Source organism: Manis javanica, chromosome 7, assembly GCF_040802235.1.
Source record: "Manis javanica isolate MJ-LG chromosome 7, MJ_LKY, whole genome shotgun sequence".
Classification (NCBI taxonomy): Eukaryota; Metazoa; Chordata; class Mammalia; order Pholidota; family Manidae; genus Manis; species Manis javanica.
The window spans coordinates 37,006,200-37,023,642 of NC_133162.1; the positions used below are offsets into that span (position 1 = coordinate 37,006,200).

Below are 17,443 nucleotides of genomic sequence, written 5' to 3' on the forward strand. Positions count from 1 at the left end.
ACAGGTCAGGTGGTGCTCTGGTCTGGCCCACCTGTTGGTTAGCCAGCCTCTTCTCTGAATGACTGGTACCACTCTCAGCCTCTTATTAAGTATTTGGAATATTGTCCCTGGTGTCATGTTCAGTTAATAACCTTCCTAACTTTTTTTCCTCCATAGTAAGTTTGAAAGTGTACAAGTACTTAATAAATATTTTAAATTAATAGCCATCATTATGTTTGATATTCACTATTAATGTATTTGTAGGTCAAGTACTTTAAAAATATTTTTAGTGTTGAGTAATTAGGAAGTTCTCTGAAGTGCAAGATTTTCAAAATATTTTTGAATGACCATAGAGAATTCAAAGGAAGTCTTATCAGGAATGTAACATGACCTAGTATGTCCCATGATTGAATCTTAACAACATTTTTGGGGGAGAGAAAAATCAGGGACAACCTAACTGGTCCACAGTAGAGGATTGGTGAAATCAATTATAGCACATTCATACATCAAACACTTTGCATGCATTAGAATGATCAGGCAGAGTACATTTATTAACATTCATGCTATCAAACTAACTGAAAAGAGCAAATTGCAGATAGGATGATCACAGTTTTTTTTAATTGTAGTAACATATACACAATGTAAAAGTTACCATTTTAACCATTTTTAAGAGCACAGTTCCATCACATTAAGTACACTCACAGTGTGCAACTATCATCACCATCAATCTCCAGAACTGTTATATCATCTCAAACTGAAACTCCCTACCCATTAAATCATAACTCCCATTCTCCCTCCCCCGAGCCCTTGGCACCCACCATTCCTTCTGTCTCTATGAATTTGACTAATCTAGGTAATATAAGTGGAATCATATAATACTTGTCCCTTTGTGACTGGCTTATTTCACTTAGCATAATGTCTTTAAGGTCCATCCATGTAGTAACATGTGTCAGAATTTCCTTCCTTTTTAAGGCTGAATAATATTCTGTGTATGTATCACATTTTGTTTATCTGTTCATTTAGATACTTGAGTTTCTTCTACCTTTTGGCTGTTGTGAATGTGAATAAAGCTGCTGTGAACATGGATGTACAAAAATATCTGTTTGAGTCCCTACTTTCACTACCTTTGGATATATAGCCAGGAGTGGAATTGCTGCATCAGAGAGCATTCTGTTTTAAATTTTTCAAAGAATCGCCAAACCATTTTCCAACAGAGGCTGCACTGTTCCCACCAGCAATGCACCAGGGTTCCAGTTTCTCCACATCCTTTCAAATATTGTGTTATTTTCTATTTTTGTTTTTTTTTTATAATGGTCGTTGTAATAGGTGTGAAGTCTCAGTTTTGTTTTTAAAAAGAAATATTTACATGGATATTTAAGAAAAACAATGTATCAGAGGATTTACTCCAAATAAAAACAGTGCCAGTTGGGTGACAGGATGTAGATGATTTTTATTACTGTCTTTTTGCTCTCTTCTCTTTTTCTGCATTAAGCATGTATACTACATGTAATTAAAAATTATACTCAGAACAAGTATATTAAAACTCAGAATCCAGCTGTACCAGCTCAGATGTTTCCTGCTGTGTGGCCTTCACGTGGGTCCTCATACTTGCGGGTGTGGGACTTGAAGCTGCCCTCATCAAGGTGCCACCCTGCGCACTGAGGCCACACACGGATGCCCCAGCACTCCAGGCCCAGCTGCCACGCGTTCCTCTGCCCAGTGAAGCAGAACCAGGGTTTCTTGGCAGAGGGTTAGACTATAGAAACGATTATAAACAAGTCTCAGCATGTGGCTTTCTGGTACCCTAGTCCTCCTTCTTCCCCCATTTCAATTTTTAGCACAAAGAAATTTCCTTTTTGGGTATGTTTACTCACTAAGGTTTTGGCTGTTCATCTTAGGTGATTGTAAATGAAAAAGAAGGGTACGTCCTTCCTGTTCTGTAAAATACATTCTGTAATTTTCAAGAGTTTTAAGGCTTATAACAAGTGTCTGTATCAGCTTCAAAAGCAATGAAGGTTGTACATGAACCAATTCAGAAAGAGCTACAAGAAATCTTTTCATGGAGCAAATTACTACCTTTACAAAAATAAGGGTTGTCAAGTTTCCAGTAATAGAACTTATTCCTTTCTTTTTTTAGTTACTATATCTGACCACGTGCAGGCTGAATGAGTAGGTTATAAAGTATGCTTGTTTTTTAGAGACAGAGAAAGGGATGAACCAGGGCGCAGGTGATAAAGAAGGGTGCTAGTTAAGGGCCTCTTTACAAATGACTGTTTTAATCAATTATCAGCGACCTTTTGTGGGAACCTTTTTCTGATTGCTTTGTTTTGACATGATGATTCTGGCTGCTTGCTTTGAGGGCCAAGAATCTGAAGCAAAGTCAAAGAGACTGTTGGAATGGTCCAAGCTTGAGCTGTTAGGACTTGTGCCGGTTTTATGTGGATATGAGAAGGAGTGTTAAGAATTGATGACTCAATCTGGGGCCTCGTAGAGATGGAAGGAGTTGAGCTGAAGACAAGTTGTGTGTCGGTGAGAAACAAAAGTTATTTTATTCCTTAATCATACTACATGTGGATAAAATGTCGCTGTTCATTCCATCTCAACATTTCTTCCTGGTGCTCAATTTTCTCACAGACTCCTAAAAGAGAAACAGTCTGTAACTTTAGGGTTTGGCTTTCTGGAAGCTTCTTCCTTCACTTCTAGCCTTCTGGCACGTAGGCTCATCTTCCTCCATGGCCTCTTCCAAGGCCCAAATCATATAGGGGCAATTGCAAACTGCACTGCAATCATGTGTCCTCCCAGCCTCTGCTCAGTCCGATTGTGGGCTTGTCTTTTCCAGTCACTCTGAACACACTCCTCCTGACCCACCTGGCCCTATGGTCTTTTTCAGGTCACTGCCTGTGACTCACCTGTTCATGTCTCTTCTTTCTCCCGGCACATCTTGGGACCCACATGTTCCTGGCGCTTACCAGACTTTCCTCCTATCCCTACCCCGCCAGCGTGAAATTATTTTCCATTTCATCTGCTCCATCCCTCTGTGCATCTGCACAGAGAAAGCAGCCAGCCATTAAGAGAGGTCCTTTAAAGGTTAATAGGATATTACAGGGACCTTTTATAATTCTTAGTGGGCCTGGTATATCTACTTTGGGTTAGATGGCATTACATTAATTGTTTATGAGGTTTTGTTTTGTTTCTTTGGCTAAAGTGAGTCACCACCTTATTTTCATGTCTTTTCAAATAAAACAAGACTGCATTTACAAAATGAGGCTAATCAAGGGCCCTACCACTTTGGTAAAGTATATTTCCTATAAAAAGAGAGTAATGTGAAAGAAAAAGGTAAAAGCCAGTATGTGAGAAATAAGTTATCCTGATATATTTATAAATTTAACAAGATTTGTTACTCAAAGACAGTGTTGCCTTATCTTCTTTAAAGCCTGTTTTGAATGATGTGGGGCTGTTTTTGAGAACATTCACTGGAGAGAATAAATTAAGCGTTCGTCTGTTTTGACAAGGTGCTTATAACCAAATAGGATCCTCCTGACCCTGACCTCAGATTGCAGCTTTGATTCTGGGGTAGAGCACAAATTTCCTACAAGCTTTGCCAGTCACCATTGCTCTTCATCTTTTCTGTCTTTGCTGAGGAGATAAGAGAAAGCCTCCTGCTGGCTTCTTTGGACAGATGGAGGCCTATGATGTGAAGTCAGGGAATTCCTGATTCTCTGCCAAATTAATATTTGTAAGTGCCACGTTGGTCTCAGGCTGTGACAACCAATGTGATTGGACAGCTGGAAACTCAAATGCATGCTGCTTATGGAAGAGCTATTAGCTTTATGGATGATCAATGCCCGGAAAATGTGCAGCCAATATGACTGATGCTTATTTGCTTCTGTGGTCCCCGAGGCTCAACGCACTTGGCACATTTTTGATGACCTTCCAGTGAGCAGCTCTGAAATGTAAACTGCTGGGCAATCTGTTGAAGCCTTAGGAGCATTGCCATCAGCTGGTGAGCAGGAGCAGAATCCAGTTCTCCTTATACCAGGAGTATTTCTATAGGCATCGCTCTGGCTGAATTCCAGCCTCACATGGTGGTCTTGTAGGCTCTGGACTCCCGGTGCCTTCGTTCCTCTGGGCAGAGTTTTCAGCAGCTGTGAATCAGTGAGTTGCCAACATATGTAACTGAAATTAAAAGCAATACGGTAAGGATCAAATTATCTTCAATTCATGAGGCAATTTTTCATTTTCAATAACTGTCTATTGGGAGCTTGCTGTATGTTAGGCATGTTCTCAGTGCTGGGAATCCAACAGTAAGTAAGACAGGCAAGATTCCCTCCGTAATGGAGCTTACAGTTTTGTAGAGAAGTCAAACAATTAACAGGTTAATACACGAGACAACTTTAAATAGTGGTAAAAGTGCTGTGAAGGAAATGAACCAGACTAATTTAATAGAGAGTTACTAGGGTTTGGAGGGACAAGCCATCATAATTATTATGGTGGGAAGGTCTCTCTCAGAAAGAGACACTTGAGCTGAGATCTGAATGATGGAGAAGGAGTCAGCTGTGGGAAGACCCTAGGGGAGGGGAGAGTGCGGGTATGCCAGGTAGGAAGGAGCAAGTGCAAAGACCCTAAGGCAGAAATGAGTTTGGCTTGTTCAGAGAACAGAAAGAAGGCATTGAAGCTGTCCCACCAGGCTGAGGGGAAGAGTGGTAAGAGGTCACATTTGAAGGTTTGAAGGGGGCCCTGGTCATCAAGGCCTTGTGGGTTGTAAGGAGGTTGGGTGGTGTTCTAAGGGCAACGGGGAAACCCTCAGAAAGTTGTAAGCCTGGGAGTGATGCTGTCTCACAGAGCAGCTGCCTTCTACTCACCTTTACATTTATAGTCCAATCTAAGAAGCTCTCCAAAATGTGTCCTGGTGCCTGCTGTAAGAATGCCATTGAAAATATTAGTCTTACATCACATGGTTTTCCCATGAGGAACTGGGAGGTAGTGTAGTGGTTAAAAGCTGCTCTGTCTGAATTCTGGCATCAGTTGGAACTTGTAGGGACTCTGGAGGCAGCCCCTCAGGCAGGGTGTAGCCACCTGTGTGGTCTTCGGGGCGTCACTAACTTCTGTGTGCCTGTATTTCCCCATCCGTGAGGGGCGTGGTAGTTTCAGTGCTCCCTCGGATCATTGTGAGGAAGATGAACGACTGGTGCCCAGACATATGGTAAGCACCATGTAGGTGTTCACTATGGTTATTGTTAGGAAAAACTGGCTTTAGTCCAACTGGTTTGTCTTTACCTTATGGCCATGGCCATTATTAATTATGCAACCAGCTAGGTTTCCCTGTATAGTCTATGGGCTAGAAACCTTAAGGGCATTTGGTGGCCCGTAGGAAGTGGGTTAGCATCCCCGCTAGTTCCATTTTATACCTTTGCCGTAGTCTTTCATTTTATATCTTAACCTTTTAAAATATAATATTCCATATGTTTTATAAATATTTGTGCATATCATGTATATTTGATAAAAATGAGGTAGACTATGCATAGTTTTGTAACTTAATTTGTTCATATAAGCTATATATCTGGAACAACTTCCCTTGTCAGTAATTCTATTTCAGCAAATTGTGTATAAATGAGAGGTCATAGCTAATGTAATTAATCTCAGTCAATTGAACTAGAAATCTTACTATATTATTTTTACTGGTGATAAGATAATACTTTTTTTGTTAAATTTGCAAACAGTACAGAATTAGATTTTAAAAAATTGTAACTACTTCTGAGTAGTTACACCCTACTCAGGTGTAACTTTGTAACCCTACAAAGACTACTATCTTTGGTAGTCTATGTGCCCTTGTAATTGGTTGTTGGAATAAATACATAGTTAACATACCCACATAAAATAGAGTTTTGCCCTCAGCAGAAAAATGTTAGTTTTTATCTTCTTAGAAAGGGTCTTCCTTAATTAATATTACCATACTTTTAATGAAATTATTTTGGGTTTTCTTTCTCTTTCTGATGTCAACATGCTTCTAATTCTCAAATCAATAATTGCACACAGGATAGAAATAGCATGCAGTAGGTTGTATACTAGATTAGGAGATAAGAGATCAATATAAAACCAATATACATTTATTATTGGTATAAATAGGGCATATTAGCATCTGAATATCTTTGTTTATGCCCGTATTCTTTAAGAATAAATAAAAAAACCAAGAAGTGTGGTATTCTCCTTAACTTAAAGAGAAAATGCTTTTCAATACAGTGCATGACTAGGTAGGTCAATTCTGAACAACACAGTAGTCCCCCTTATCTGCAATGGGCATGTCCCAATACCCCCAGGGGATGCCTGAGCCCTATGTATATTGATTATCCCTATACATACACGTATGATGAAGTTTCATTTATAAATTAGGCACAGTAAAAGAATAATAACATAATAAAAAAGAACAGTTATAACAACATGCTGTAACAAATGTTATGTGAACATGGTCTCTGTCTCTCAGAATGCCTTCTAGTACTGTATTCACCCTTCTTGTGATGACGCAGATGGTAAAACACCAAGTGATGGATCAAGCGAGGTGAAAGCCATGGGGCACTGTGACATAGCGTTAGGCTACCACTGACCTGACACTACAGTCAGAAGGAGGTTCATCTGCTTCCTGACTGCTCTTGACCGTGGGTAACTGAAACTGAAGAAAGTGAAACCCCTGATAAGGGGGCACTGCTGTGTGTAGTACTGTGCTCTGAACCACAGTGCAGATTGGGGGTGGAGGCACCCAGGCTGCCTCTCCTGGACTTCCCATCCTCCTCAGCTCACAGCAGTGCAGGGTCAGAACATGCTGGGGATTCAGTGCTAGACCTTCCTGACCCTCAGTTGCAGCTATGAAAGGAATGTACTTCCTATCCAGCAAGTAGAGGGGGGTTGTAGGCTTAGAACCATGCTTTTCCCAGCTCTTTCAGATGGATCTGAATTCCTAGCCTCCATGCACGTGGGCCAGGCTCCATGTCAAGACATTGCTCTATGATGCCTGTATGACTAGACCACTCTGAGTACTGGAAATGAAGGTGTTGGCAGGTTGGACCGACTCTAGAGAATAGTCATTCTTTTTGTCTCCAGGGTTGTGCAGCAAAGGGCCCCTGGCCTCTGTTGTTATCTCACTGTTGGGCCCTACTGTATTCCTTCCCTGTTGGATTAGGTTGCAGTGTTCTCTGTTTTGCTAAGTTGTGTGCCATCTGTTCATTCACTTCCCAACTTCCAAGATTTGGCTCACATCTCTTATCTGCTGTCACCTTCTCTCCTCCTGTTGTCTTTATCTTTGTGGCTTATTTCTTTTTTTTATTTCTTTACCATCAGTGGTATTTTAGGAGGGAGCAGAGATAAACATGTGTATTCAATCTGCTATATTAAATTGAAAGTTGAATGTCTTGCAGTTTATCCAGCTGATTCCCTGCCAATGGAAACTTATTCCAATGTATTCACAGTTATAAATAATGCTAATGCACCCTTGTACAATGTATCTGAGCATTTGGGGAAGTGTTACTATATGACAAATTCTTAAATGTAGAAGCATTGCAACAGAAGTTAAGTTCATTTAAACTTTTGATAATGCCAAGTATTCCAAAAACTTGAACCAATTAACACTCTTATCAACAGTGTGAGGTAGAACATGTTTTTATTAATGAATTCGCTATATGTCCTCTTTGATTCTTGACTTATGGATTTCTTTGTTGGATTTAAAACATTTGCTCTAATAATTTTGGCAGACTTTAGTATTAGATAACTGAAAAGGCTCAATACTAAATATTACTGTGTTACAGTTCTTCAAGAAAAAAATGTAGTCTGTGGGTGAATAAATTATAGTTTACCAACAGGAGAGGCACCAATAAGATTACTTGAATTTTATTTCTACTGTGTTTTTGTGGCTCATACTACTTCAGTTTCATAGGCTTTCATCACTTTTAGTATTAGAGGAACTGATGACTGATTTGGTAATAGTCTGCCTTGATAAACTCACTTTAGTGAGAACCCTTCGTTTGTCTGCTTTATGTTACAAATGAATTCTCCTGATTCTCCTGCTTCTGATGTGCTTTCTGGTCCATCTGATTATTTCAGTTTTGTGCACAGAGAGATAAAAATGCATTAGTTCAGGCCTGCAAAACTCTGATAGTATAACTGTGTGGGATGGAGAGCCAAGCGGAGGAACTAAGAAGAGCCACGGACAGGAGTTGGCCAGCTTTGAGCTTGCATCCTGGCTCAGCCACGTATTCCTGTATGATCTTGGAAAATCACATGAGTCCTAAGCCGTATTTATAAGTCAAGGATGACAATACTTTATAAGATTAGTCAGGATTTTTGGATGCAAGTGGCAGAGATCAAACTCAATGTGACTGAAAGCAAAAAAACTAATACATTTATTTATTTAACAAAGAACCCCAGGAGTAGAATTCAGATATAGCTGAATTCAGATGTTTACATAATTTCAGAAATATGTATTTCTGTACTTTTCCCTCCTTCTCTGTCCTGGGTTGACTTCATTTTAAGTGGGGACTCTCCAAGTGGAGTTAAAAAATGGCCACCAGCTATGACTTGGGAACCCCAGGCAAGGAAAGCATTTCTTTTAAATTGTTGCAGCAGATGTCTCAGAGCTGACACTTACCGATCTAGTTTGATTCGTCAGTCTCTGGATGAATCAGTGTCTCTAACTGGCCAGGCCTCTCCAGGAATATGTAGGTTCCCAAGGCATGTGAAGTAAGAATGGGGAAAATTGAGAAGCTATTGCTTAAAGGAAAGGCCATGGATGCAGGACAGAAAAACAAAAAACAAGCATCTACCATTATCCTTCTCTATTTTCCTCACTAGTTGGTCTGAGGCTCAGATACAGTAATATTTTGAATAAAGACTCCATAGTGCTATACAGCAAATCTAAGTTATTTTTTTTAATTTCATTTTATGGATACTGAACTATGACTAAGTCACTGAATAAACAGACTTGCCCAAATAAATTATTCATAGTTAATTCTGCAAGCTCTTTCAGGCATGGGTGGCCTGTCCCCATTCTTATTCCTAAATGTCTCTGTCTCAGGCTAAAGAATAACTTCAGAGGAAGATCAATGATAACCTTTCGTGGATAATCTGTATACATTTATCATCTTTACAGTAGAGTCTTGTTAAAAATGCCTTGGTCAATGAAGTGATAATCATGATCGATTACTCTATCTTGATGTATAAAGGTTATAGCCAATTAAGATATGCACAGTTTTAAAACACTGAAATTGATCTTTTGTTTGTTTATAAGTATGACACCATAAACAAAAGAAGCCAGTAGAGGGACGGTGATATCAAATTAGCCCCGAAGTGTGACAGCCTCTTCCAAACATTTCCTCTTTCTCTTGGCAACCTATTTTGATAGTATATATGAATTGATCTACACCCTTCTTGAATCTATTCATATTTAAATTTATAATTGCCTCTGGAGATGATTTCCATACATTTTTATAGGTCCTATCTATATACTTCCTTTTGTGTTTATGGTATGTGTTCAACATCACTTGGAAAATATAACTGCAACTTCATTTTTCATCTCCTATTTTTCCTTTAAAACTTGCACAGTGGGAAATAGCCTCCTCCTGCCTCTGGATGAAAACTTGGAGAGGTCCCATGGCTTTCTGTTTGTTCTTGGGTAAGAGACGGTCCAATGATCACTTCAGGTCACAAACACAGTCTCAATTCAGAAACTAGAATCTCTTAACCCATACAAATAATAAAAATGCAGACTTTAATTTGATGTGCATTCTTACCTCCTTCCCTAGGCAGGCCCACCATAAAGCTGGCTGTATGTAGAGGGGAGAGGCATGATCCTTCCTGCTTTTCTAGCCTTATGTTTCTTCTTTCCAGGTTGCTGTAATTTTTTTTTTTTTAACTCCTTTAGGCCTTGGCTCAGAAGGAGAGAGGGGATTAGGAAAATGGAGCACAATTTTGCTTGGCATGTATGCTTGTCAACTCTTTATCCAGTGGGTGATTTCTATTTTTTTCTCTTTTCTCTCTGGTTTTGCTCTTCCTTCTAGGCACAACACCTGTGAGGCATGTAGTCCTCTTCTGGCTGGGTGCACCCCACTGAGCTCCTGATTCTCCCGTGATTACAGTGATTACGGATCCCTTGCCATTAGAGAACCATTGCTCCTGTCTGGAGGCCCTCTTGGTGAGGAGGTGCTAATGGCCCCAAGAAGTTCTTTCCTCAGCAAGGCCTGCAGCTGGCCTGTGGGAAACTCTCTCCACACCTTTGAGTCACAATGAGGGAGGGGGAGTGCAGCTGCTATTCAGGGAGGATGGGACTCTTCTTTGTGCCAAGGTCAAAGCCATCTGCCAGCTGCTATTCTGATTCCCTGGACCAGGAGTCAGATACCTCTCTACTGCATTCTCCAAAGCAGAGTCCTAAATAGGCCCTCCAGTGGTTTTATTGACACCTTCCTTTTTCTAAGCTTGGCGGGGGAGCAAGGGAATCTCCCATATCTAAAGTAATTGTCTTTAAAAAAGTCTTCTTCTTAATCTCCACTTCCCCAGCCCTTTTGTATTTTCAAAGTGGGTGAGAAGCCCAGGAATTGTGAAATAGGATTTTTTATGTAGTTCTGAAGATTGTCATATGACCCATCACAAGAGAATTTCACATTTATTTTATCTTGGTATCTCAGTTCAAACTTTTGATCATAGAAGTACATTGAACTGATTTAGGGACTAGTAAACAATAACTTTTATACTTCTTTTCCCCATCATATCTAAAATTACATACCTTATTATATGTTCAGAGTTGTAAACGCATGTAGTAAAATACTGACTCAAAATGTGGTATAGAATATATGTCCAAATGATAGCATCCTCCTGAAAGTAGCCACCTTAGGAATTTTTAAGGTCAAGGCATCATTGTTCACATTATTTTATAGCCTCATTTTTTAAACTACTTTAAACCTTTAGCACAGTCTTTTGAATATCCTCAACAGTGGCCAATCTCTAAGGAAGTGAGTATGACTTTGGAAACACCAAAATGTCACTGGGAACTAAGTCTGATACATGATATTGATGATCAAATTGGGCTGTACTGGGTCAAAATAGTATGTCTATAAAATGGTGGGCCTAGTTTCCTTATTTAAATGACCTGGCTTTGAAAATGATTCCAAGAGTAATTGTAAGGGATTTTTTTCACAATGACAATGCCATTGCAATATGCCCACATTTCATAGAGATGACTATTGAGAAGCAAACAATACAATCAGCCTTCTTTGCTTGCAAAAGACTCCTGCCATGAGGCTGTACAGCAGCTGGTATTGATGGGGATGAGAGACACTCCCCAGTTTTCTCCTTCTGTGTGACTCTTGTCACATCAAGCCTTCTACTTATCCTGATCCTGTGCAGAATAATCTCAACCAAATCTTGATATCTCTGGGTAACTTATATCTTAGTTTACCATGAGCTCTCTGCCTCCTAGGCCATATCCTTCCTCCTAATTTGTTTTACAAGAGGGAGGTGGTCCTTTGGGAATCCTCCAGACTGCTCAGAAAAGGAGCATGTGTACATTTCTAAGGCAGCACTTGGGGAACTGTCACTGTTGTTGGCTTTGTGCAGCTACCACTGTCCCAGGCATATGCATTGCAGTGACCCAGCTAGTTAAAGCTAGCTTATTGTATAGCCTTGCCGAACCTCTCCCACTGCCTTATCAGTTTGAGCATGAGGGAGTTTGGTTTCCAAGCCTATTAGCACTTCTACAGAGACTGAATTAATTCAGGTAGGAAGTGAAATTTTGCTATACCAAACTGTGGTCCCATGATGCCAAGCTCCACTGACAATGAAGAGCAGGCCCCCAGGTTCTCTTCTGAATGACTATCATGTTTGTGACACCCTGAGCACAGTGCCTGGCTCTCAGGTAAATCCTCAAAAAACAGGAGCTGCTGTTACTGTGATGATACTCAGCTATAAAATTAAGATGTTGAGTTGTCCTTCTGCCACACTGTTCTGGGTATTTCTTTTAACAGCTCAATTAGTCAGGCAACTGTTATTTCCCTTTAGAGAAGCCTCCTTGCCTTGCCTGGGACAGGCATGCTCATTCAGAGGAATCTGACCTTCGTACAGGTCCCGCAGAGCCCACGGCCTCCTTCCCAGCTAGCCGTGAAGGGGATTCCTGGTGGCTGTCCACCAGCCTGCTGAGGCACTGCTCTTTAGCAGGGAAAGGGTATGTATCCCATCCCATAGTTCCTCGAGTGTCTTTTGATCTGCAGGGGGTTGATTTAGTACCAGGAAGCCACACACATCTCTTCTAGAACACTGTTTATCTACTGTTTTCTGATCTTGGACCTTTGATCTGCTAACTACAAAAGCAGCTTTTCCTCAGAGTCACATTATCCATATTAGAAAGCAAAGGAGAGGAAAAGAGAAATAAGGTATTGAAGAGGCCTCTGTTCCTATAATACTCATTTCCTTTTCTTTGTTTCCAGACTTATTTCTATTACATGTCACAGTCACATGATTTACATATGTATTCAACTCATTTTTTCTTTTCTTTTAATGATACTTTTATAAATCCTAAATCCCCTTCTTTGACTGAGGTAAAGAGATGTCCATTTCTCAGTCTTGGTGGACTTTTTCTTTCCTTTTAATAAGTAAACCAAATGGGACTTTTACGTACAACCCTGGATCCTCCTCAGTGCTAAGCAGTGAGCTCACTGCCCACCAACCCTGTAGGACGCATGTCGTCTTCCCCAGAGTATAGAATGGAGAACCAAGGCACTTAGTTAGGACTGTTTCAGCTGATCGCCACAAATGCTAGACATTTCTGCCTCTGCTTTGGTTTATTTCATATCTTTGGAAAATGCTGTTCCTTGAATGTGTCTAATCATGGGTTTGTACTGTCAGAGCAGTGTTTCCACTGAGTCGTGATGCCTTGCCAAGGGGATATAGATCCCCAAAGATGCTTTTCTTCTTTACATTTGAAGAATGAATTAGGCTTAGAACAGTCACAGATATCGTGACTGTTATGTATATTCTGATGCATCTTGGGAATTTAACTTCCCCAGCATGCACCTTCTGACCTATTCAGGTCACACTCCTTGCTGTGTGGAAATACACTGTGCTCCCTGCTGTTTCTTTGCCCTGACTCCTGTTTTTCCTCGCACCTGCATTGTTCATTTTCCCTCTGTCTCTCCACATGCCTTCTCGTCCTTTCCTATATATACACTGTTCTTCCACCGGAACTGCTCTTCCTGCCATCCTGAGTTGCTCTCCCCGAAATCTGTCTCAGGTGTCTGTGGTTCAGGTAACATACACTCATTAAATTTGTGTAAGAACATGAGGGACTTTTGTGGAATGACATATGGACAGAAAAAACATGGGTCTTAAAGTACCTTAAAGGAATTTGGGGCAGCAACAGCCAGTAGGCTTTAGAAGCAGATGGAGTCAGGACCTGGGGAGACATTGGAACCAAAGCAATTAATTTCTCCATCTCTCTTTATGTGCTACATGCTTGCTTGCTCTGAGTCTGTATCAGGGTTTCTGAATCTTGTCATGACTGACATTCTGGGCCAGATAATACTTTTCTTTTCAGGACTGTCTGAGGTGCCATAGGATGATTAGCATCACCCCCGACCTCTGCCCACTAGATGCCAAAGAAAATACATCCTGACTGTGACAACAGAACACATCCCTAGATGTGGCCAGATGTCCCTGGGTGGGGGGGTGGGGAGGCACACTTGCCCTGGCCGAGAACACTGGCCTGCAGGGAACCGCTCCCTTGCTCTCCTGGGCCTCATTCCTCTGTGCACACGCATGGCAGAAAATGTGGCCCCAACCCTAACTCACAGCACCTCCCGGCTCTAGCCTGACTCGATTGCTCTGTTTCCCAATCCACACTTCCAAAGATGTAGAATCTCAGGGATTGACTCATCTTTGGATTGGTTCCTTATGATCAGATCCAATTAGCTGGGCTGGGGAATTGCAGATCCTGAGGCCCTAATGTGGCTGCTGGTTCCTACCCCAGGGCCTGCCCTTCAGTCGTATTTTGGAGCAGACTTCCCTTGTAGCTGAGTTTGTATTCGGTGAAGCATCCAATTATTTCCAATCTTAAGTGGAAAAAAATTTGAAAACTATTTTATGAAACCATTGCCTTCTAAAACATGGAACATTGAACAGTGTTGGGCAAAGATGAGACCTATGTAACTTGTGGAGATGGTACAGGCAGTGATTAAGAACACACTCTTTGGAGCCAGACCAGGTTCACTTTCAGCTGTGCAGTATGCTAGCTGTGGCTTGGACAGTCTGTTTGATCTCTCTGCCTCAGTTTCCTCATCTAGAGAATGACAGTAATAATAAAAATAATTGTGACAGCAACAATAATAGTTAATTGCTTATATAACACTTATCACACATGCCAGGTATTATTCTAAGTGTGTTAGTTAAATTCACTTGCTAATTTTCACAACTTTGAGTTGAAACCTTTTTCAGAAGTCCTTGGGACCAGGTATTTTTGTTATGGGATGTAGAGCATATATTTGTAAGCCCCCTGCAGGTCTCGGGGAGCACACTGTAAACAACCAACCGCTAACCATTCTGCAATAAAACATAAGAATATTCCACTAAGAGAAATTAATAACAACTGTAAGTATTTAGGTCTTGCCACAGAATGAGCACACTACCAATATATGGAAAAAATTTGTTTTTTCAGAGCTTTTTGGAATTGTACATTTATCTCCATCTTATAGATGAGAAAACTGAGGTTCAGTGAGACTTAGGAACTTGACCAAGGTTATAGAAGCTGAGATTTGGACTCAGGCAAAAGACTGTCTGGTGCTGAAGGACTGTCTCCTGACCATGGATTATAATCCATCACTACTGCAAGCAGTAAATGAATTCACATGTGTAAAAAATCACTAAGAGCAGGGCACAGCACATAGTGAATGCTGCTTACACATTATTTATGATGGTGATTATTCTTCACTTTAAGGGGTCACTGAGATTGATTATCGTAATGGGCGACAGTGCAATAGTGCATTCAGAGTCCATGAAAGCAGGGCTTCCCAACCTCTCTCATGGAGACAGACCTCAAAAATCATCTTCCTCAGTCACTTTGGGCTAAACAGTTTGACTGTTCCTGGCCTGGGCTCTGCCCACCTGCCCTGTGAGGTGAGGATCCTGTTACGGCCTAAATGTTTGTGTCGCTCCCAGATTCGTGTATTGCAGCCCAAACCTCGGGTGTAGCTGTAAGCCGTTTGGAAATGTAACTTCTAAGGAAATAATTATGGTTAAATGAAGTCATAACCAGGCCCTGCTCTGGTAGGATTAGCATCTTAGAAAAAGAGATTTCAGAGAGCCTCCCCCCATCTCTAGCCCAGTACCCCCTACCACCCACACATACACACACACACACACACACACACACACAATGCACACACACCCTGCCTCCTGCCTGCACATGCTAAGGAAAGGCCATGCGATGGCATAGCAAGAATGTAGCCAACTACAAGCCAGGAGGAAATCTCCCCCTGAAATTAAATTTGTCAGCACCTTGATCATGGACTTTTAGCTTCCAGAATGGTGAGAAATAAATGTCTATTGTTTAAGTTACCCAGTTGGTGGCATTTTGTTATGTAATGAGTGACCGATACATGCCCACGTCACACCTTAGCCCTTGTTCAGCAGTTGGGAGACTGAATTAAGCTGTGTTGATATGTTGCCCTCTACACAAAATGACCTCAAGCTGTTGAATTTTCTGGGTCTTTTTTTGTCTTTTTCTCCTTTCTTTTTCTCTTGGTTCACTCTACTGTTATCAGACTCTTAATAGTGATCTCGCACTTGGCCACAGATTTGTCTGTGATAGCTCTTTCCCCAGCACTATGGCTACAGCTTATCGCTGGTGGGCTTGGAACCCATAAAGTCAAGCTTGCTAGTATAGAATACGCGATCAAAGAACACTGGCCTTTGGAATGTAGACTTTGGCCATTTATCAGCCTTTATTTTTTTGCTGTGTTCTTCATTGGTTGTGTTTTTGAAAAATGAGAAACCAATAAATTGGATTTGTGTTATTTGACTCTCTTCTAAGGAGCACAGGTTTAAGGCAGGGATGAGTAAGTACAGACAAAAACACACTTTTCAATCATATAGATGGTTAATTATTTTGTAGTAATCAAAATGTTCATTTTCTCTGTTCAGACTATTCTCATTCAAAGATTCTAAAACTACTCAGTTTAACTCAAGCCTTTTTTCACTTTTTTTGTGAAAATATTAAGTAACTCTTTCTCTTAGCCCCAGTAAAGACAATTTTTTCATTGTCAACATTCTCCCAAGCAGTTTCTCAAAGAGAATGATATCCTCGTGTGAGCCTGAAATGCCATGAGAAAGAACATTGCATTCTCATTTTGTCCAGTACAATTGTCCTAAAGTGGACTTTTTCATTCCCTATTATTTACTCATCAAATATTGCATCACTTTGTAAGAAGAAAACAGTTTTGAAAATTATAGTGAAAGACCATGACAGACAAAATTTATTTTATACACATACAACATGCATTCACATATATGAAAAACCCTAAACTCTGTCAATTGGATTGTTTCCTTAAATACCCTTAAAATATGGTCATAAAGTTTCTCTTTGCACAAACAGATTGCTTGTTTTTAGCCTGTTGGAAAGAAAATAAGTGAGAGCTAACCTTTAATCAATCTAGAGAGAATAGTCCCAAAGCAAAGTCTCCCAAGTATTGCTGGGAGGACAAAATCTTGACAAATTTTAATAAGCAACTTTAACATTTAAACATTTTAATAAATATTGACCCATTATAATAAAGAGAGCAAACATAAATAAGATAAATATATAAAATGGCACATGTCAGCTCTGTCAAATATATAAAAAATACATACATATATTGATGCTAAATGGGAAAAAATAACACAGCCAGGACACACTTTTTTACAATTATGGAAAAGTGGTTTTATTACTTTATATAAGAAGAGTGTGAGTATTCCAAGAAGTTCAGAAACCACAGGGAGAAATCATTCATACTCTTAACTTTCCTCACACAACCATTTCCCATTTTTGTGTGTTCCTTTCTCACTTTGTGTATGCATTTCCTATAGTTGTATGCACATTTCATTTTCTAATTACGAGTTAGCCCAACATAAGCATGTTTGGTGCCATGACAGTCCTCATAATTATCATTTATAAAGAATTTATAATATGTTTAGTACACATGGTGTGGGAGATCACGGGGAGGACAGTGTAGCACAGAGAAGGCACATAGTGGATCTGTGGCTTCTTACTACACTGATGGACAGTGACTGCATTGGGGTATGGGTGGGGACTTGATCATATGGGTGAATATAGTAACACATTGTTTTTTCATGTGAAACCTTCATAAGAGTGTATATCAATAATACCTTAATAAAAATTTTATATTAAAAAAAAGAATTTATAGTAAACCATGGATTGGATGTGCCATTTGTGTACAATTTA

General features: G+C 40.2%; 1 protein-coding gene across 7 annotated transcripts in view; it reads left to right on the forward strand.

Moving 5' to 3' along the window:
* The window catches only part of SLC16A12 (solute carrier family 16 member 12), a 74,122-nt gene that overhangs the window by 17,760 nt on the left and 38,919 nt on the right, over positions 1–17,443 (forward strand). The window contains exon 1 of one of the 7 annotated variants that reach the window (XM_073240725.1): positions 1,971–2,508. The exons of the other annotated variants lie outside the window; for them this stretch is intronic. The gene's annotated coding sequence lies outside the window, so the exon portion shown is untranslated. Of the gene's footprint in view, positions 1–1,970; positions 2,509–17,443 lie in introns of those variants that run through there. 7 annotated transcript variants of the gene reach the window in all.